This window comes from Pan troglodytes, chromosome 12 (genome assembly GCF_028858775.2).
Source record: "Pan troglodytes isolate AG18354 chromosome 12, NHGRI_mPanTro3-v2.0_pri, whole genome shotgun sequence".
Classification (NCBI taxonomy): Eukaryota; Metazoa; Chordata; class Mammalia; order Primates; family Hominidae; genus Pan; species Pan troglodytes.
In genome coordinates, this window is record NC_072410.2 from 104,438,086 (window position 1) to 104,460,702 (window position 22,617).

General features: G+C 37.1%; 1 long non-coding RNA gene across 1 annotated transcript in view; it reads right to left on the reverse strand.

Annotated features, from left to right (window-relative positions):
• LOC104004893 (uncharacterized) overlaps positions 1-22,617 on the reverse strand; it is a 172,265-nt gene that overhangs the window by 80,087 nt on the left and 69,561 nt on the right. The gene's annotated exons all lie outside the window — the stretch shown is intronic.

Genomic DNA, 22,617 nt, shown 5'->3' on the forward strand with positions numbered 1-22,617 from the left:
TCTTTTCCCTATATTTTAAAATCTCTGAAATTCTGATATGCCTTATTAACAGTAGTAGCATCTTACAGTTATAATTGGCAGGCTTTTTTTTTTTTAATTTCCTTAGATGGCAGTACCATCTTAGTCAACTCAAGTTACTATAACAAAATGTCATAAACTGAAAGGCTTATAAACAGTAGGAATTTACTTTTCACAGTTCTGAGGGCTGGAATCTGAGATCAGGGTGTCCACATGGTTGGGTTCTTGTGAGGGCTCTACTCCAGATTGCACACAGCTGACTTCTGCTTGTATCCTTACATGACAGAAAGAGCACTAGCTAGCTCTCCAGCCTCTTCTTATAAGGGCACTAATACCATTCATCAGGGCTACACCCTTTTGACCTAATTACCTGCTGGAGATTCCCACCTCCCACCAGATTGGGATTGGAATTTCAACATATGAATTTTTGGGGAAAACAAACATTCAGTCCATAGCACATGCCTTACAACTGTCAAATCCATTTAAGTTTAGCCTGAGGCTGCCTCCATAACTTGGTCCCTATATAACAAACTGCAATGTTATTTAGGAGTAAAACAAACAGCTCAGTTTCAGCCAATCACAGGCAGCCAACTCATCACACCATGCCCAAATAAGGCAGATACCTAGTAGTAACCAATCAAGTGATTTCTCTACTTGGCTTCTCTGTGTACCCTACAAAAGCTCCTGTTCACATTGCTGGGCAGAGGTCCCTCAACCTCTTCTGGTTCTGAGTGCTGCACGATTCATAAATCATTCTTTGCTCAAACAAAACACTGCTAAATTTAATTTGCTAGCTGAGTGCAGTGGTTCACACCTGTAATCCTAACACTTTGGGAGGCTGAGGCGAGAGGATTACTTGAGGCCAGGAGTTTGAGAGCAGCCTGGGCAACACAGGGAGGCCCCATCTCTACAAAAAATATAAGAATTAGCCAGGTGTAGTGACACGTGGGGAGGATTGCTTGAGCCCGGGGGGTGGAAGCTGCAGTAAGCCATCATCATGGCACCAAATTCCATCCTGGGCGATAGAGTAAAACCTTGTCTCAAAGGAACATAAATGAATTTCATTTGCTAAATGTTTTCTATTAACACAACCAATGGCAATTTAGGTTTGGCAACATTATTGGTATTTATGATATTTTGTTTAGATGGACATATAGAAACCTGCTCAGAAATTTACTGCAAAGGTTAAATTAGATAACATTTTTAAAAACTTAGAAAAGTATCAGATATATAAGAATTGCCTCAAATGGTAAATGTAGATATTAAATAACTCCCCCTCTTGGCCACCTGACCCAGGCAGGATTGTCCCCAGTTCTTGGCTCACAAGGATTACCTGGGAAAGTAGAATAATAAAAATAGCGACTATTCACAATTGCTTATTTGTTGCCAGACAGTGTGCTAATTGACTTTATGAGCTTTATTCCACTTTCTCTTCACAAACCTCTTAGGATTCTATTATCTGCTTACCTGTCTAAGATCACACAGTTAATAGGAACACTCCATCTTGAATTGTTTCTTCATGACACCAAATTCATGCTTTTCACTATCAACTAGATGAGTACAAGTTGATTACTGCAAGCCCTGAAAACTCCAGGAATTATTCTATAGTCAGTATAGCAGACCTCTTCCTCTGGGCTCTACTGTGTGTGGATAACGGACTTTTCTATCCAGCCTAGGAAACTGGATTAATATACTGGAGCAAAATCTCAGAAGCTGGATGAGAACTACCCAGGTAATACAGCAAAGAATCTGCAAAGATGCCTAACTCTGACTCAACCCAAGATCATTCCTAGCTTCTGGTGCAAAGCTCCAACTATGACAACTTCAAGTAGAAGAAAAGGGGGGTGGGGAAACACCGTCAGGGTCTTGTTACAACGGTTTGAACTCAAGCAATCTCACGATGGCTTCTCTGGGCCAAGGCCAACCGCAATGGTGTGTTCCTCACAAGTAGTCTTTTCCCATTTCTTGGACTCCCTGAGGTGTATTCAATAATGCACTCCTCATTCTGAAGCAGATGGAAAAGCGTTTAAAAAGGTGCCAGGTTTATTTATGGAAGCATGAGATTGAATTTAAGAGATGCTCTTTGCCAATATGAAATGTGAACTCTCAAAACAGGAAGTGTGCTTTACTGCCTATTTATTTTACTGCCGTATCAGCTGCCCAGAGCTGAAGAATCCTTCCTCTCAGGAATTATTTATTTTCTAACTTCTGAACCAAAACATCTTGACCATCAAAACTCAAGCTCCTTCCTGCCAGATTCCCAACTACAAACATGTGCCTCTCTGCCTTTCAGAGTGGATCTATCGAGGGTTTCCGTGAAAAACATTTTGAACTCATATTTTGTCCTGAATCTTCATTTTTATGTCCATGGAGAAGTTTCAAACAAATTAAGTCAAACTACAAAACATAATAAAAATTTTAAGTACCTTTTAGAATAATGCAGGGATTCTTGAATTTGCTCATGTATCCTAAGATACCCAATAGTTAATATTCTGTCATCATTTAATTGGTGAGAAGACGTTAATTGTTAAGAAAATGATTAATCATTTGAACTTATCACTATTACTTATGGTAATAAGGAAGAAGTCAACCATACTTTAGTGTGTTGTGCACTACCCAGTTCTCCTCCTGCACTGATAGTTCCACAACTTTGCAGAGTTGAAAGTTACTACTCTAGTCTTCATTAAATAGGCCCAAAATAATTTGCTAGAAACAGTTTTTAATATAAGTAGAAATAGCCTAACATATATGAAAGCACTAAACTGGAACTCAGAAAACTTGTTCTTATTCCAGGATCTATAGATTTCAGCCCTGGTGTGAGCATTTGTGCAAACTTCCCCTCTAAATGCCAGGTCTTCAAGGAGGCACAAGAGATATACATAAATAAAAAACAGGCTATGGGGAGAAGTGAATAATATAACAAAGGACAGAGCTGCTGTGTTAGAGTTCTTTTAGCTTTGAGGAGGAAACATCCCAGTCCAGTCCACAGTGAATACTTGTAAATAGATACGTTTTCACACATGGGCTTTACCTACAAACTTCAAATTCTTGAAACTCTAGGCAGAAGATATGTTACAATGGCGCCACCTTCTGGATACTGTCCAAAACACATATTTTCTTCATATTTTTCTCCCACTCAGAATTCCTCAATGGCTCCCTATTGTTGACAGAAGAGTCTAAAATCTTCAGCATTCAAGGCCTTTTATAATCTAGCACAAGTTTATGTTCAGGTCTCATCTACTGACACTCTACATGGGTAATCTGTGCCACTCGCCAGAATAAATTCAGAATTGTCTGCATTCTAATGTTCAAACCTAGCGTTAATTCAATGCAGTTAAGCCAGAGAGAAACATAAAGCAGTTTAGGGGATTCAGGGTCAGAGTCTCAGTTCGAAAATGGCTAGCAGGTATGGGATGTCCCCATACCTACATTATGCAGGTCACTCAGTGCTCACAACAAGACAGCTCTTCTCTGTGGCTATTTAGAGGTTTAAATAGAAGCAAAGTTAGCCATAGATAAAACAGATTAAAGGACATAAGTACACACAAAAAATGTACATAATAAAAATAAATATAAGGAAACAGATGGCTAAATTCACAGATGATCAAAAATGCATGGTAAAGTCAAGCAATATTATGTTTGTCCATCAAACTTGTAAAGATTCTTTTCACACTGATGGTGATGCCGTGTTGGTAAGGGCCCAGGAAATAGGCAACCTCATCAACTTCTGCAAGGCAGCATTGCTGGAGGGCAGTCTGCAAATATTCAGCACAAGCTGAGAACTGTCCTTACATTATAATCCTGAAATTCTCTTTTAAAACTTTACTTTAGGATATTATCACAGTTTTATACTAAGAAATATCTACTGGAATGGTAATTATCACTGCAACATTAATTATTATAGAGAAAACGTTGAAATAAGTTGCACGGCTAACCATAGGAGATTTAATATATTCATATAATAAATGTAAATAGTCATTAAAACTGTTATGGCAAAAGTGTCTATTACATGTCTATTGTTCATATTATGCTATTAAATGAAAAACAGATTAAAATCCAATGTATTCTGTCTGATTCTATTTTTGTTTTTTAAAATGCGTGCATAGAACGATAATCAGAATTACTACACAAGATCAGTGGTGTCTTATTCAGGTGGCAGCAGTATAAATTATTTTAGTTTTATTCTTTCTCAAATTTTAAAATGTATTATAATAAATCATATATTTCTTTTATAATCATACTAGTTTTAAGAAAGAAAATGATAATAAAAACCCAATAAAAGCAAGATGTCTATTAAGTGGTATCTGTATATAATATTCAATTTAACTGAATTCCGCTTGTCATGATTTTTGGTTTTGGTCAGTGCCTACCACAGCTCAAAGTCTCTGGGATACCTAATATTTCCTTCTTCACTACATCCAATGTGGGTGTGGGTGTGGTGAAATGGTACCTGAACAATAGCAAGTAAACCCTGTAACTGAACAAAGCCTTCTGCAAAGCAACATACACGCTTGTATAAAGAGCCAGAAAAATAGTTACGTGTTTGCACCTGATAATTCCATTATAAGGGAATTCCATTCTGACATAATTACCTTGAAAGAAGGCAAATATCCATGCTCAAAAATACTTATTGCTGAGTTATCATTAATAATGAAAAATTTGGAAACAATCTAAATATCCAGTAATAGGTAAATGGTTAAGTAGATCCAATGGAAACTGAAGTACTAATTAAAATAACTCTTATGGAAATGACATAGCAGGATGATATATGCCCATGGCATAATGTTAAGTGAAAATAAGTAGAACAAAATGCAGTTGGCTTCCTCTGATTATGAGTACGTAAAAATAAGTCTGCATGCAAAGAAAGAGGAGATGAAAATATGTAAAGAGAAGACATAACAATCAAAATTGTCTTGCATTTCATTTTTTTTTCTTGAAATGAAAGTCAGCTACGCTGTTTTTAGGTACTAAATCCCTGCCTCAAATGAGTGGCTAGAATGAAAATCCACAGTTGCCCAGTGCCATGAAAAATTATGAGAATCTGAAGGTTCGAGCAACAGCACAAACACCTCGTGTCCACGACAGCTTCCTAAACAAGTCTGCTCAAGGAAAAACTCCATTCTCTGGTGGGTTTTTCAAAGGATGAGATTTGTCTGCTCAAACAAACTATTTTTTAACTCTGATGTCACAGAACAATATATAGGGCTCTAACCTTTATTCTACACCCGAATTGATTCAATGACTAGAGATTTTATAGCAGGAACTTGGATCTTCAGTTTATATAACTTAATCCCTTTGTAATTTTCTCTTATACAGAGACACCCTATTTTGGAGAGCAATGGACAAACCCTCCCTAAGTGACCCAGGGCATCCAGATCCAAACAAGGAAAGAGATTTAAAGAAAGAGACAAATTAGCCTTTAATAGGAGGAGGAATGAGCCAGCTCAGTGCCGCATTCTCTGGAACAGCAGATCCTCTAAGGACGTGGCTCCGCTCTCAAGGAGGTTGGCCTGGCAACTCATTTACACACTCCACTTGGGGAAAATTCTTTTCAGCACTAGCCAACATGCCGACCCAGGCTCCTTTGCCGAGCAGCCTTGAAAGCTTGCACACATTTAGAGAAAATACTTTCAAATGACTCTGGAGTTCTGCTTTATGTTTCATATTCCTTTGAACTTATTACCTCTTTACAATGTCTTGGACTATTAGTTTGGGAACATTTAAAGTTAATGACTATATGGAAAGTAAAACAACACTTTGATGTTGCCCAAGTCATTCATTTCTCTTTCATACACAGGAGGTTATAGAAGGGCTGGGTGATGCCAGACCAAGCCATTTCAGGAATAAATAACGTATTTGGGGGTCTATATAGATTGTTGCTCACGGGAAAATGAGAATAGATCAGCTCTGGAATGTCTAAGGGAACCAAGGCCATGATTAATGAGGGTCAACTTTAAAACCAGAGCACACACAGATAGGATTACTTCACACAGAGAGCAGAGTCTGTCTGACCCAGGCTACCCTAATGCAATCTCCTGAGGCACATCATTCACAAATCTTGCTGGTTTCAGGGATACACTGACAGTAAAAGAGATACAGAGAGAACTTCCTTTGGCCATAAGGAGACAGGACCAAAGTGCCATAAATGCAATGATGATGGCTATTAAGGCAAGTTGGTAAGTATTTCTAGAAGTTCAAAGTTGAAGTTTTGGTAAAGCACAGTATAGTCTTGCAGATGCTAGTCATTGCTGCTACTTTTTTTATTTTTACTTGTTTGTTTCTTATTTCTACAGATAAGAGCCTGGAAGCTGTTGTGAGATAGAGTTTCCTGTGGTATGTAAGACACTTAGAAGTGGAAATAGAGTCACAGGACCAGAGAGCCAAAAGAAGGGGGAGACCTGCTCATACTAGATTTCTTAGATGGCCCAGTATGAGTTTACCAAAGGAGAAATAGAAACCACTCACAAGAAATGGCCTTAATCTCTTCAAATAAACAACGAAGGAAAGCTGACCAAGGACAGAGACTCTAAAACACAAGAGGGACCCAAAAGGTATTCAGCAGAAATCCTAGAACATTCATTCCTTATTCCCCTTTCCAAAACAGCTAAATGTGTATTTGCTGAAGGCAACAACATGTGTGGAGAACAATAAAATGATGTCTTCTTTCATGGAGCTTATGGAGTTGAAAGACCACAATTAATATATTTAAGCAATTGAGAACAAGAGACAACACTGCATCTGGGCATGGTGGCTCACACCTGTAATCCCAGCACTTTAGGAGACCAAGGCAGGAAGACCGCTTGAAGCTGGAGTTTGAGGCCAAGTTGGGCAAGAAATTGAGACCCTGTCTCTACAAATACATACATACCCATATACCTATACATATATATATATATGAAAATTAGCCAGGCATGATGGCATGTGCCTGTAGTCCTAGCTACTCAAGAGGCTGAGGCTGGAGGATCACTTGAATCCAGGAGTTCAAAAAAGCTGTAGTGAGCTACGATCACACCACTACACTCTAGACTGGGTGACAGAGAGTGAGATGCTGTTTCCAAAGAGAGAGAGAGAGAGACAACACTGCATTTGTTATTCAGTCATTGAATAAATATTTGTTAAGCATCTATTGTGTGCTTCGTATTGATCTAGACACTGGGACACAATGGTGAAAACACGGACAAGGTCCCAGTTCTCATGACATTTATATTCTAGTGTCTGTGTGGGGAAGAGATACATAATAAACAAGTAACAATAAATGAAGATGATTTTAGTCGTTAAGAGCAATAAAGAAAATGGAGAAGAGTGGCATGATTGTGGGTGAATGATAGAGGATGAGTGAGGATGGAGTAATTTAGACTAAAGGATTGGAGGAATTCTCACTGAGAAAGTGATGCTTGAGCTAAGACTGCAAAGATAGACCTGTTAAGATAAACGAGAGTGTTTATAGGCAGGAAAACCATATGCAGGAGCCCTAAGGCTAACAATAACCTTATTTGTTCAGAAAACACAAAGAAAGCCATTGTGGTTGGGGCTTATATTGCAAGGAGGAGAAGGATGGAAGAAATTTTCAGAGAGGTCTATAGGGACATGGTCATATAAAGCCTTTTAGGTCAAGGTAAGGTGCCTCAATTTCATTTCAAGTGCAATGGGAAGACATTGGAGAGTTTTAGGCAGATGATTAACATTGTTCATGTTTGCAAGAGATCATAATTACTGCTCTGCTGAAAATAGATGGTGGAAGGAATGGGATAGAAGGAGGGGGACTAGTTAAGAGATAACACAATTCTTCAAGCAATAAATCATGTTGTTTTGGACAAGGTGCTACTAGTGATGTGGAGAGAATCCAGATATGTTTGGCAGTCGGGCCTACAGAACTTGCTGTGGAATTGAACAGTGGTGCCTTATACTGAGACAAGAGGCCCAGGCAGGAGCTGGCTTAGAAATGCCAACATAGTTTTGGGAGTCTTATGAAATCAGAATTGTGTGACTCTTACTGGTTCTGGTCGTCTGGAAGAGTTTCTAGAAGGTAAACCTGAGTTTGACCTGTCAGGATGGGTAGAATTTGAATACTTAGCGATGTGTTGCTGAGATTGATTTTAGAGTGACTAAAATTCATTGCTTCATTACTTCACCAACTTCAGTCATTAGTGATTTATTTGGCCACATCAAATGTACTTTTACTGAACATATTTTTAAAAATTGAAGCCTCTTCTTTTTGTTCTTAAATATTTTTTAAAATACACATCATACCAAGGCACCGATTGGGCTGGAGCTCCTTGAACACTGCACTGAGTTAAACGCTATCAGCCACCCTATTCTTAAAACCAATGCTGTGTGCCTTCGTTAGCACTCACCACCCTGAATCAAACGTTCTGTTGACTTGTCTTTGTCTTTCTCTCCCAGTAGATTTTAAGTCCCTTGAGAGAGTGTAGCTAAAATATTTTTGTTTTGGTATTGTTTTAAGGAGATGTGAGACAAAATCATGTCAGTTTCATTACTGCCATCTTCAACCTTGTCTCACTTGGAGGCTGTTAGTGGCAGTGGATCCATAGGGGCCTGCAGGAATCTGAGTTCTTGCCTCCTCAGAAGAAAGAATTGGACAGAGGGGGATAAGGCAAAAAGAGAGTCTGAGGCAAGTTTCAGAGCAGGAATGGAAGTTTATTAAAAAGCTTTAGATCAGGAAGGAAAGGAAGTAAAGTATGCTTGGAAGAGGGCCAAGCGGGCAACTTGAGAGATCAAGTGCTCTATTTGACCTTTGACTTGGGGTTTTATACGTTGGCACACTTCCGGGGTCTTTTGTTGGGGTGGGCTGTCTGCATGCACAGTGGCCTACTAGCACTTGGGAGGGGAGCAAGCTCAGTTGGTGTGTTTATTGGAGTTGTACACATGCTCCATAGAGGCATTCTTTCCTGACAAGTCAAATGTTTCTAGGAGGTGATATACCAGTTAAATTCTGTCATTTTGCCTCTTAGCAAACATGTGTGAGCCCACTCACCCAGCTCCTGAGATCTTACTGGGAAGCTACTGGTTGCCAGTTTCAGGTTTTTCCTATCTATTAAGACATTGCCTTTCCCTGGCACCAACTGCAACCAATTATTATTTTAGAGAGGCAGTAACAACCACCTGACCATCACCTGATGGTCACCTGATATTCCTGGTGTGTGTGGTGGTGGGGACGAGGGGAGCCCTCTCCTGCTCTGCTCATGTCTGTCTAGTTACCTACTGTAACAAGACCATAGTATTGGGGACAGAGCTAGCACTGAGCAAAGACATGTTGAATAAATAATCCTTCACAAATCATCATCTCATGGTCTGAAGTTCTGGATTTCAATCTCTTGATTCCAATCTGTCTTGAGGTGAATGGTGAGTCCCCAAAAGCTGTGTTCACCTGAAGTCTGTGTGATCTGCTTTGTAAAAAGGGCCTTGCAGATGTAATTAAATTAAAGATCTTGAGATGAGATCATCCTGGATTACCTGGGTGGGCCCTAAATATTGTGTTGGTGCAAAAGTAATTGTGGTCTTTTCCATTGAAAGCAATGGCAAAAACTGCAATTATTTTGTACCAATCTAATACAATGTTGTCCTTATGAGAAGAGGAGAAGACACAGAGAGAGAAGGTCATTTAAAGTCTGAGGCAGATGTTGGACTTACATTGCCACAAACCAAAGAACACCTGGGACCACCAGATGCTGAAATGGACAAGGAAAAATTCTGTCCTAGAGTCTTTTGAGGAAGCATGGCCCTGCCAACACCTTGATTTTGAACTTCTAGCCTTCAGAACAATTGGACGATGAATTTCTGTTGTTGAAGCCCCCAAATTTGTAGGAATTTGTTATGGCGGCCCTAGGAAGCTAATATACAATCTTCATGCCCAGCTCATTTTAGATCTCAGTGAGGAGCTTCCTGCCCTATTTAGCAGGAAGAGAACGGGGGCAAAATGGGTGAGGCACCTGGGGTGAAACATCTCAGGAGGCACTCAAGCACAGGCATGTCTCCTACTCCTGCAGTATCCGTGATTACATATGCAGGCTTTAAGAAATCAAGACAAAGAAAATACGGGTGTAACTTTGTCTTGAATTCTAAGTTCAAGTTACATCTACAGGTCTACTTTCAAGCTGATAGACGTAAGACATTCTGATTGCAGTCAGAGTACCTCAGAATGCCCCAGAAATGTTCATGGTGGCCTCATGAGGGACAATAAACTGCAAGAGTGTCTATCCAAACAGTTGGCCAAATTTTTCAAACACTCGGACACCTCATTTTGAGAAGAAGAAAAAGGAAACAGTCTCAGCCTGAATAATAATTCTGTTACTATTACCCCCTAATTCTTCTGGGTGTGCCAGACATACATGGCAAGGAAGAGAGTTGGAGAGAAAGCAGGGATTTCTGAATGTGACAAATAGAAACCCAGAAAAGAGTTGCATAAAGAGAAAAATCATAGATGGAGCCCAGGAAGTTAACAGCATCCTCAGCCAGCATGGTTATCAATCCAAGTGGTGACTTGATCCTCCTTTGTTTTTCTCCCCTATCTGCTCCTTGATGACATAGAGTAACTGACTCCCATTTTAAGCCAATTAACCAGAAATGTAAGTTTCCATTTCTAGATTTTAAAATGTTAGAAATTCCTCTCTCTCAGTTGTAATGGAGCTAGAGTTGTTGTTTAAATCAAAGTTATGTTTTGTAAACAGCTACTCAAAGGAAAAAGAAAGCCAAACTTCTCTCCCTGAAGATTCCAACCAGTTAGGAAGACAGCAATATATAAAATGAGCCAGATGATCTAATCTCTAAGTGTTCCATACAAAGTTTTATATGGCTAATCTTTCACATCCAACTTTCAAAATGTCTGCAACTGGCTGACCAAGGAGAATTACATTTTTTTGCCCTTAAGTCCATGATTATGTGGCAGAAGGGAAGACCCTTATCTTTTGTCTTCAGTTTATTTTTTCAAGTTCTTTTTTTTTCATGAGGAGACTGTGTACAAGTCACTGTTGGGTTAAGTCATTGCTGTCCAGTGATGTGAGACTTCAAGTTGGTAGTGAGCAACAGGATATCTTCTGGAGCTAACACACTCATTTACAGATGAGCCAGCTGAGCCCCAGCATGAAGAAAAGACCTCTCAAGGTCATCAGAAAATCAGAGAAAAGGAAGACTTGTTGCACACCTCCTTTTGCTAGCATTTTATTCGATATGTTATCTGCATTTTTTATTTAAATCTCCTGATAGTCTTGTGAAGTGAGTATAATTATTGTCATGTTATAGGTGATATTCAATAATAAGATTCCAGGTTTGGAAATCTTGCAAAGTATTATCTTTGCAAAGTATTATCTTGCTTCATTTCCAGCCCCCTATATGTGGTCCTTTCCTCATCTGTTCATCTATTCATTAAATTAAAACATCTTGTGTAGAAGACAAACTTTATGATTCCTGCCCTCTGATATTCACTCCTTGCATAGTTCCCTTCACTGAGTATGGGTGGGATCTGTGACTTGCTTGTAAACAGTAGAATATGGTCAAAGTGATGGGATATCACTCAATCATGTGATGTGATTATGTCACATTGTATGACTGTCTTGCTAGAAGACTGGCTCTAGAAACTTTCTCCCTTACTGACTTTAAAGACGTAAACTGTCATGTTGCAGAGGGTCTGTGAAGAAGGCCACATGACAGGAAACTGCAGGTGGCTTCTTAGGGCTGAGAGTGGCCCCTGGGTGACAGCCAGCAAGAGGCCAAGACCATACTCCCACAACCATACAAGATGAATGCTGCTAACAACCTGAGTGAGCTGAAAAGCAGATTCTTCTCCAGTTGAGCCTTCACATGGCAACACAGCCTGACCTACATATTAAATTAAGCCTGTAGCAGAGAACCCAGTTAAGCTGTGTCTTGACTTGACGCACAGCAATTGTGAGAGAGTGAATGGGCATTGTTCTAAGATGCTACGTATATGGTAACTTGTTAACTCAGCATAGAAAAATAACAACATCTATTATAACGCAGGTCCTGGGGTGGGTGCTGGAGATTCAAAAATCAGTAGCAGATTTCCTTTACCCTCAAGGTAGGGGCAGAAGAGATAAATAGGTAAACATTACATAGTTACAATGCACAGAAATAAATTCTATAAGCTTTTGTATAAAAGTTTGTGACAGTGGACAGGAAAGATGATGTAAGAAAGTTTTCTACCAGTACTTCCTTCTCTCTCTAGCCCCCGAAGTCTCCTTTCTTTTTATCTCAACTTTCTCTTAAATTCTTCATTCCCACTGATAGGCCATGACTGACTCAAACTGACCTTTTATTCTTTGTGAGATACAGCAGAGAATGTGCTCATCAACCTCTGTGAGTTTCCTATCCTTTGGCATTCAGTATAGTACATTTTGTGGACTTTCTTAAGTTGGGTGGTGCCATGTGATTGAGTTCCAGACAATATTATTTTGGTATAGTAAAATGCACTATATTTGTGCCTGGCTCCTCAACTCTCATACAGGGTCTTTCACACCAAATGTAGAGGATGTGGTAGAAGACTTCATGGCCCTGGAAATGGAAGGACCCTGGGTTCCTAAACCTCTTTGTGGAAGCATGCCCATCATAGAATCATCTCACTATAGTATGAGCAAGAAATAAACATTTATAGCATTAATCTACTGGGATTTGAGTTGTTTTCTACAGCAGTTATTCAGTAGGGGATATCAGTTAATTTCAACTAGTATCAAAGATAATTAAAGGGATGGGATCAATGGATAAAGACTTTTCATTGTGTTTAGCTATCTTTGAGATTTCCAGTATCCTACAGTTAAACCTCAGTTAACATATTTACTTCTGTATGACTCTGAGAGTGGGGACAAAGGTATGGAGGGACTTAGCTATTTATCATCTTGATCCAGGCAAGTAGCAAGGCCAGTGCTCCAATCTTTCCAACAGCATGGGCTCTCCCTCACTAGCAAATCTGTGGTCCAGGCTTCCCAGTTTATTTCTAGCTGGTTTCTAGGACTATACTTCAGGGGAAAAAGCTTTTCCAGGGGTTATTATAAGCTCTGGGAAAAGGGCCAGGATGTTTCATATTGTAATGGAAAATAATCTTTCTACCCTCAATCTGCACATTTTATTTAAGGTGTGAAAAATGCTTTCCCAGCTTCAGCCAAGAGCATTCAGGTCTCCATGGGGATATGGGCTAAGGAGGTGGAGGGCAATGATTAGGTGAGGGAGAGAACACTCCCTGCAGCAGTTTCCAGGGGAGCAGCAAGCACGTAGTCAAAGGAAAACAATACTTGACCTCCAGTCTTGCTCATAGTGCTTGTTTCTGCCTCACCCTGGTGCCCAGAAGTTTCAGCTCACACTTGGCCTGGAACCAGGGGGAACTGAGCGGAGGGGCAGTTTCTCTGTGGACTTGGAATTTAGAAATCTGCAGTTCTCCCTCTAGAGGTTGATATTATCACCAGACCATGGGCCAGCAAGGACCGGGGGACCTGGTCAGGATTAGTCCTCGGAGGCAGTAGACCGGCACTCACAGATCCCCATCTTTGACAGCATTGGAGAAGCTAGAATTACATTATTTTTCAAAAGGACAAAGTAACAAAAGAGCTGGCTGACTGATATATGCAGTAGGTAAATTTTTCATCTTTAGTAATTCTGGATCCTCATTCAATGATTTCATTTTTTTAGATATTTGTGATCAATATTACACCATTTCCCAACAGTGGTTTCCAGGTGAGTAGATAATTATACAAGAGCTAAAAATACAAAGTCCATCAGATACAATGATATGATATTTGGGGGGTATTAATATGGCAATCTTTCTCTAGATCATGTTTAATATTTTTTAAAAATGTAAATGAATAATTAATAATGTTCTAAGAAATAAATATATATTTTAAAAGTGTGATTCCACTTAGGATCATTAATCTACATTTTTTAACCTTATGAAGTAAGATTGAATTTTTCTAAGATTTTAAAAATAAATTGAACAGACAGCTCCAGGTTACAGATCTATTTTACTTAGAAGAAACTGTAGCTGAGAGTGGTTACTTCACAAGTCCATGCTCTGCTGGGGGTAGCAGAGTTGGGATTTTTAAATTTAGGACAAACTACTTTCTTACTTGGATAAGTCAGTTGAAACTTCAGGGCTTCTTGTTCTTCAATGAAATGAAGTCCTATTATAATATTCCACAATCACTCCAACATTCATCCCACTGAGGGAGTTTCTCCTCCTGGTCCACGTTGCTTTCCCTTCTTTCTAACATGAGGTGGGCACCTCTCATTTGAATATATAATCAGATACTACCTAGCTGCTTCATGAACATAGCTTTAACTAGATATGACTGGCACTTAATATGTCCACTGACAACTTATTTTGCCAAACACTCTGCAAGGCATTTTACAGGCATTATTTCAGTTGATCCTTACAACTAACTTGGGAAGAAAATATTATTAGCTCCATCTTACATGTGAGAAAACAGAGACTCATAGTGATTTAGTTACTTGCTGGAGATCATAGCTAGAAAGAGTAAATGCTGGAATCCACTGACTACACTCAGTAGCTAAAACCACTTTTATCCTTCTTAATTCCTTTATTCCTACTAATCTCTACATCTACTTCATCAGCTAATTCTGCTGACTCTACCTCAAAATAGATCCTGCATCTGAGCAATTCTTGCCATCTTCTCTAACACCCTAATTCAAATCACCTACATTTCTTGATTATTCAGAGAATTCATTCTCCACACAGCAACCAAACTGATCTTTAAAGAAGCATACCATGACAAAAACCCAAGAGTTTCCCATTTCTCTTAAAATGTATATTTTCTCATAGCCTATCATGTCCTTATGATTCAGCCCTTGGCTAAATGTATCATATTATAATAGTAAACAATCCTCCTGCTCTCAGCCTGCACATTTAACTTAAGGGATATGTTATGGGCTGAATTGTGCCTCCTTAAAATCCATGTTGAAGTCCTAACCCTCAATACTTTAGCATGTGACACTATTTGGACATAAGGCTTTTAATGGGGTAATTAAGGCAAAATGACACCATGTTGGTATTCCCTAGTCCAATACGGCTGGTTTTCTTATAAGAAGAGGAAATGAGGATACAGAAAACATAGACAGAGGAATGGCTGTGTGATGACACAGGGAGAAGGGAGCCATCTGCAAACCAAGGAGAGAGGCCTCAGAAGAAACCAACCCTGCTGACACTCCAATGTTGAACTTCTTCTAGTCTCCAGAACTGTGAGAAAATAAACTTCTATTGTTTAAGCCACCTCATCTGTGGTATTTTTTTATGGCAGCCCTTGCAAACTAATATAGTGTTAAAAACTGTTAACTCGGCTTCTACCAGGAGCACTCAGATCTCCATGGAGACCTGGTCTAAGTGGGTGGGGAGCAATCATGAGGATGAGAACCCTCCCTGACACAGCCCTTCCCTCAGCCATGAATGTCCTGCCTTCCTGGCCTACATTCTTTTCTTGAACTTAATCCATTCCTGCCTGTCTTTTCACTGGATGGTCACTCTGGCTACACAGCTTGGCACGGGTGTCTTTCTCTTTTAACTCAAGTACTGGAGGGTCTTGCTGCCCATCCTCAGTCACCCTCCCACCACTGTTTTATGCTTGACTTCCTTCCTAGCACTTGTCACCTGCCAATGTGATTGATGTGTCTATTTGCTTTACTGTTTCCCCTGAACAGTTTCATAAGAGCAGTGCCTGACTCCTATGTAGCAGCTCACTGAATCTTTGTTGAATGACTAAATGGGTTTTCCTGGATTGGGCTCTAAGTTCCTCAAAGGCATATTTATAGCTTATTTATCTTTGTACTCCCATTTCCCAACATAAAACCTGTCACATAGTAAGTTCTCAATAAAAGCAAAATAAATTAAATGAAGTCACTAAAAACACTGCCTGAATGATGAATGAATGAAATGAAGATGTTTTATATACATACACACACACACATACACATATATGGCATGCTTATAAGTCTCTTCCTTTTAGGCTTTGAAGTTAGAAAGAAATACGTACAGAAAGGAAAAATCTGTTCTTAATAAACCACAATATTGAATTTTTTCCCAGAGTGTCAGTAGATGTGGAGTGAGGAAGTGATCTGGAAGGTCAGGGAGCCTGTCTCAGCCCTTTCCTAGTCACCAGCATCATCTCAGAATGTTCCTGGAACAATTTGCCAATCTCTCTTTGAAATTGGAAATTGATTAATTCCTTATTTCTAGTATAAAAAAGGAATCTGAACTCTAGAGAAGGACATCATTATGTTCATATATCTTAAAACACCATGAACACAAAAACACATGACTGACTTCTTGACTGTATCCATATCACTCGGCCACTTTAACTTCTATGAGAATCACTTAGTTGCTACTAACTTCAATTGTTGTTCATTTAAACCCCTCTTATATTTAGATACACTTTTGATGTACTCAGATTTGTGGTATGAAAAAGTAGGTTTAATGACTGTGGCAGAGACTAGATAGGTGGTTGCCAACCCTGTTTCCCTTTTCTGGGCACACAGCTAGATCAGATTTTCTAGCTGTAGTCTAAAGATAATTAGGTCATATGATAGTTTCGGAGCAAAGAATATGATTAGAGATGTCAGGTGTAACTTCTCAACTAACACAAGAGCTTCACTATATTCTCTCTCTCACTTCTTTTTCTATGGGGATCATAGAGGCCAAGTGACAATGATGTTAGTTCTATCAGATAGAATAGGTTTGGGTCCCAATTTGAGGGAACAGAAATTACAGCCTACAAGCCTTGGACTATGACACACCAGCAAGAAAACAAATTATTTTAAGTCTCTGATATTTTGGTATTATTTGTTATGTCAGTTTTCTGATACTTGTTTTTACTAATACAATGGCCTTAACAGAATTGCTTAGGTTGATTCAATTTAATGTCAGGAATTATATATCTTTTTATTTCAGTCTGTATTAAAAATCAATTGGAAGTTCCAATGCACATGTCTTCCTATCATGAATAATAGTAACATAATAAATGTCTTGGAATGTAATAAAATTATGTACTTTCAAAAATTTAATATTTTAAATATTTTTTATGTTTATAACTATATATGCAATTTTAGATTAAGTATGCATGGTATCCTGATTATTTTTAAATTATTAAGATAACTCATTTACTGGCTGGACCAGGAGATGCAGGGATATTAGGATTTTTTAACTTTAGTAGTATAGTAAAGTCAGACAGGAAATGTGATCTTAGTGTAATAGAGCTCCTAAAGTGTTGTCGTAGCCCATGCTACATCCTCTTACTGATGTCAACAACGTGATAAATGCTCATGATTGTAGGTCACTCTGTAGGTCACCCATGCACTTCTGTTCTCCATTAATGAGTTCTAAGATTACCTGGAATCAGTTGTTTTTATTCTCAAACCTGCTTGTGATAGTTTTATTTGCCATTATATTTATATAGTAAGATTGAAAGTTATCTAAGTGATAAAATATGAAGAAAAAGAATTATTGTTTAAATGAAAACTAGATAAAGGCAAGCTACTAAAAATAAATTTCAGTTAAATGGAGTAGGAGCAATACAAATACAAAAGATTGTGGGTGCAGGGAAGATGTATCAGTTCTCTTTTGCTGAGTAACTAACCAACAAAAATAGTTATGGCTTAAAACAATAGCAATTTATTTTCTTGATTATTCTGCAAATCAGTAATTTGGGTTGTGCTAAACAGCAATTCTTTCTGGGTCAGATTTGGCTGATCTTAGGTGGGCGGGCTTGCTAATATGTCTACAAAAAGCTAGTGGGTTGGCTGAGATCATATGGTCTCTCTCAACATGATCTTTTATCCTCCACAGGCTAGCCCAAGTTTTCACACGAGAGGTTTCAGAGTTCTAATAGCAAGAATGCAAGCCCTAATCCACTAGCGCATTTCAAGCCTATCAATATGATGTTTGCAGCTAATTGCACCATTAACCAAAGAAAATCATATGATATAGGCCTGTTGTCAGTATGAGAGAGGACTACCAAAAGGCATGAATATTGAGAAATGAGAACAATTTGGGTAACAACTACAACCTGCCCACCAAAAAAGGACAACCAAGTAGTTCTTCACTTGAGTGACTTAACAAGTGTCTTTAATTTCTTGTTTCTTTTTAGAAAACCAAAAAAGCCCCAACCCTGAATATCATAGATTATATGAATTAGTTTGTGCCATATATATATATATATATAATTTCTTACTCAAAGCTGCTGATCCTGATTATGCAAAGCTTGTCTGCCATATTTATACTCTTGATGTACCATGGCAAAATTTCTGTAAACAGGGTTGAATAAATAGATGACAGAGAATACCTTATGTGCTGTTACACAAGTAAAAGGCGTACTTTCAGACTTGGAATATACATTCACCAAATGCGAAAGACAATGGTTTACAAAGCTTACTATACAATATAACCTTACCAAAATGATTTCTTTTATATTTTCTGTATTTAATTTTAAAAATTATGATAGTAATGTATGGTTGTTGAAACAATTGCTATAATATATAAGCATATTCAACACAAATTATCCCTTCTACCACCTTCACATTTACAGATATATTGAAATATTCCCAGTTGCTTTTTATTAAAATATAATACCATACATATTAGCCTACAAATTACTTTTTATACTTGGAAATATATCATAGATATTCCTATAAGTTTGTATCAGGAAACTGTGACTTTTTTCTAAAGTTTTATACTTACACTTACATTTTATATAAATGGTATCATATCCATGCTGGGTATTTTGTTTATTTCATTTCTATTTTTTATTGTGGTAAAATATATACAACATTAAATTTACTATTAGCTATTTTTAAATATTTAAAATTTTTAATTATCATGAATACATGATAGTTGTATATACTCGTGTTACATGTGATATTTTGAGACAAGCATATAATGTGTAATGATCAAATCAGGTTAATTGGGATATCTATCACCTCAAGCATTTATAATTTCTTTGTGTTAGGATCATTCCAGTTCCATCCTTTTAGTTATTTTGAAATATACAATAAATTATTGTTAATCATAGTTGCCCTATTGTGCTACCAAGCACTAAATCTTATTCCTTCTATCTAACTGTGTTTTTGTACCAATTAACCATCCATTCTATATCCCACCCCCCACTACTCTTCCCAACTGTTGGTAAACATTATTTCACTCTCTATTTCCATGTGTTCTTTATTTAGCTATCACATATGGGTGAGAACATGCAATATTTGTCTTCCTGTGCCTGGCTTATTTCACTTAACGTAATGTCCTTCGGTTCCATATATGTTGTTGAAAATGACAGGATTTCATTCTTTTTCAGGTTGAATAATATTCCTGTGTATATGTACCACATTTTCTTTATGATGGACTCTTAAGATTGATTCCACATTTTGGCTATTGTGAATAGTGCTGCAATAAACATGGGAGTGCAAATGTCTCTTCAATATAGATTTCCTTTCTTTTGAATACATGCCCAGCACTGGGATGGCTGGATCATATGGTAGTTATATTTTTAGCTTTTGAGGAACCCCTAAACTATTCTTTATAATGGCTGAACAAACAATCCTGAGAAAACTGAACAAAGCTGTAGGTATTATATTACCAGACTTCAAATTATACTACAAAGCTAGAGTAACCAACACAGCATGTACTGGCAAACACACACACACACACACACACACACACACACACACCAAGGGAACAGAATAGATAATCCAGAAATAAACTCATGCTTTTACAGTCATCTCATTTTTGACAAAGGCACCGATAACATACATTGGGGAAAAGGTAATCTCTTTAATAAATGCTGCTGGAGAAACTGGATACTCATACGCAGAATAAAACTAGACCCCATCTCTCACTGTATACAAACAAATAAAATCAAAATGGACTAAAGACTTAAATTTAAAACCAGAAACTATAAAACTAGACATAAAACCACTAGGAGAAAACATTGGCAAAACTCTCTAGGACATTTGTATGGGCAACAATTTCTTTTACTAAGACTTCACAGCAACCAAAGCACATATGGACAAATGGGATCACATCAAGCTAAAAAGCTTCTGCACAGCAAAGGGAATAATCAACAAAATGAAGAGACAACCCACAGAATGGGAGAAAAGATTTGCAAACTACCCTTCTGACAAGGGATTATTAACCAGGATATATAAGGAAGCTAAACAACTTGATAGGAAAAAATAATCTAATTTAAAAATGGGCAAACAATCTGAACAAATATTTCTTAAAAGAAGACATACAAAGACCATAAGGTACATGAAAAAATGCTTAACATCAGTAGTCGTCAGAGAACTGCAAATCAAAACTATAGTGAGATACTGTTTCATCCCATTTAAAATGGGTTATTCTATTTCCGAAAAAAAAAATCATTGGAATTTTGATAGAAATTGCACTAAACCTGTAGATTACTTTGGGTAGTATTGACATCTTGCCAATACTAATTATGTCTTTCAATCCATGACCATCGGCTTTCTTTCCATTTACTTATGTTTACTCTAATTTCTTTCCAAAATGTTTTGTCGTCTTCATTGTAAAAGTTACTCACTTCCTTGGTTAATTTAATTACTAAGTATTTTATACTTTTTGATGCTTTTGTAAATGGAATTGCTTTCTTCATTTTCTTTTTGGATTTTTCAGTATTATTGTATAGAAAGAAATTAACTTTTGTCTGTTAGCTTTGTATACTGCACATTGCCGAATTCACTTGTTAGTCTTAACATTATTGTGTATGCATGTGTATGTATATGGTGTGTGTGTGATCTCTAGGATTTTTCACATACAAGTTTATATTATCTGTAAAGGAAAATAATTTTATTGCCTTCTTGCCAAGCTAGATATATTTTATTTCTTTTTATGGCCTAATTGCTCTGGCTAGGACTTCCAGTGCTATGTTGAACAGAGGTAGCAAAAGTGGGCCTATGTGCCTTGTTTCTGATCTTAGAGTAAAGCTTTCAATCTTTCAGCATTGAGTATGATGTTTTCATTGCTGAGAGTTGTAATTGATTTTTTTTATCTTTGTCACTGGTTTCAAGATCTTCTCCTTGTCTTTTAGGTTTTGAAGTTTTACCAAAATGTGTCTTATGTAAATTTTAAAATTTATGTTGCTTGCCATATATTTCCTACATCTATGGACTCATATACTTAATCACTTATGGATAATTCTTGGCTTTTAAACATTCAAATATTGGCTATTTTTGATATCTCTAGTCTGTCTTTCTGGGACTCACAGTGGGTATATTTTAGATTTTTTAAAATATCTGTTTATATTTTTCAATTCCTAATCTAACTACATCGGATTAATATTATCAGATTGTCTTCATTTCACTAATTATTTCTTTATTTCTCATCTTTACTTTGATTAACTCACCAAGTTTTTAACTTTAATCATAGATAAATAGGTAGAGGTAGATATTCATTGCATATATTTATTATATTACATATATAGCCATATATATCATGTAATGTATATTCCTAAGTATATTTTCAAATTCTAATTAGTTCATTTCCAGATATATCTAATATTTTATCAGTTTTTTGATAGCTACCATTTTTTATGACTCCATCACTTGTTAATATTTTATACATAGTTATTTCATTTTTGTATTTGAAAATTTTAATAGTTTCATTGGTAGCTTTGGTTTGTCTTGTTCCATGTTGAATATAAGGCATCTGTGTATTTGTTTATTTTCATTCACTAGGATACAGGTGGATGTGTACATTGAGTTTTAACTCCAAAAGAAGTGCTCATAGATGTTATCGGAGTGCTTTAACCTGTGGGCCGCACAGAAACATTGCTAGAGCTGTTTATCTTCCTGGTTACCAATTGAAGATCGATTTAGTAAAGAAGAAAAGATTGGGCTGGATTTGGGATTAGAATAGAGGCAAGGCATCCTTCCAGAATCTCTGAAATATAATAATTTGTCTAAAATGGCTTTTAAAGTCATTTACACCAGGTATAATGAATAAACATCATGAAGTAATAAAATACAAAGGAGAAATAAATATCTAAAAAAATACTAAAAAAAGTGATACAAGTATTATAAGTAATATAAATTTTAAGCAATGAAATACTACTTTGTCTATAAAGCTAATACATTTTCGAAAGCTATAACATTCCTAGTGGTTATCAAAAACAGTGGGGAAGACTTACATAATGATATAAGATGCCCAAGATATTACATGAACTGAGCGAAGTACAGAGAAGTTTGTATCATAAGAACATACTTGTATAAATTTTGAAAAGGGATCTCCATATATATGCAGATATGTTCTTTTTTTTCTGAAGGATATTTAAGAAACTGTTAACAGTGATTACTATGGGGATGAAGAAATAGTGACGAGGAAATGATAAAAGGGAGATATTTTCTTTTTATGTATACATTTTCTAGTGTGCATAAATTTTGTTTGATGCTATATTTTGCATTTTAACTAAACTAATTTTTAAGAAAAAATAGAAAAAATACAAATAAACAACATGGGAACCAAAAGTCTATAACCATAGTTATGAAGGTTTTCTTCTAATTACAAGAAAGTATTGTATATTTTCCTACCTTTAAGCTTAAAAAATGTTTTAATAACTCATATAT